Raw genomic sequence first — 1,052 nt, 5'->3', positions numbered from 1 at the left:
TGGCTTTTGACAAATGTGTAATGACATGTATCTTTCTTTATAGTATCATAATTAACTGTTTTACTGCCCTAAAAATCCTCTGTGCTTTACCTAGTCATCCCTCCCTCCCCACACCACCTGCCAACCAGTGATAGTTCTGTCTCCATTGTTTTGCCTTTTCCAGAATTTCATACAGTTGGAATCATACAGTACATAGGCTTTTCAATTTTTTTTTTATAGAAACTATTTATTAATAGAGAAGACCTACAGATTATTTCTTCTTGGACACACCTACGGTATAGCCATAATGACCAGGAGTCTTGGTGTGATAGCCTCAGACAAGAAGGCCCTAGAAATGGTGTAGACCTCTATCAGCCTGAATCATCTTCAGTCACTCCTGGTCTTCAAAGAGCTTGTTGTCCAGACCGTTGGCCAGGACCTGGTTCTATTTTTTATCCTTTACGTCCTCCTATTTGTTCAAGAACCAGTCTGGGATCTTGTACTGGCATGGATTCTGCATAGTGGTGATCACACATTCCACTTCATCCTTGGTGAGTTCTCCTGACCTCTCGGTGGGGTCAATATCCGCTTTCCTCAACACCACACGAGCATACTCTCACCCCACACCCTTGATGGCAGTGTAGGCAAATGCTATTTTCTGCTGTCCATCAATGTTGGTGTTGAGTACTCACAAAATGTGCTGGATCTTCTCAGTGATCACTAGAGTCATGGCGGCAATACCAGTGGCAGCATGTAGGCCTCTTGTGGAAGAACATGTAACCTTTTCAGACTGGTTTCTTTCATTAGCAAAATGCATTTGTTTCCCCAGTTTTACTAACTTGATAGCTCTTTTTCTTTTTAGCACTGATATTCCATTATCTGGATGTACCACTGTTTATTTATTTATTTATTTTTTAGTGGCTAGCCAGTATGGGGATACAAGCCCTTGACCTTGGTATTAACAGCCCTGCGTTCTAACCAACTGAGCTAACTGGACAGCCATACCACTGTTTATTTATTGACTCACTTACTGAAGGACATTTTGGTTGCATCCAAATTTTGGCAATTATGAA

At 41.3% G+C, this 1,052-nt stretch overlaps 1 pseudogene; it reads right to left on the bottom strand.

Moving 5' to 3' along the window:
* Positions 1 to 250: 250 nt before the first annotated feature.
* On the bottom strand, positions 251 to 709 carry LOC134370853 (small ribosomal subunit protein uS13-like; annotated as a pseudogene).
* Between the last annotated feature and the right edge of the window lie 343 nt (positions 710 to 1,052).

This window comes from Cynocephalus volans, chromosome 2 (genome assembly GCF_027409185.1).
Source record: "Cynocephalus volans isolate mCynVol1 chromosome 2, mCynVol1.pri, whole genome shotgun sequence".
Taxonomy (NCBI): Eukaryota; Metazoa; Chordata; class Mammalia; order Dermoptera; family Cynocephalidae; genus Cynocephalus; species Cynocephalus volans.
The sequence above is the reverse complement of the archived record's forward strand: the minus strand, read 5'-3'. Positions and strand labels throughout refer to the sequence as shown.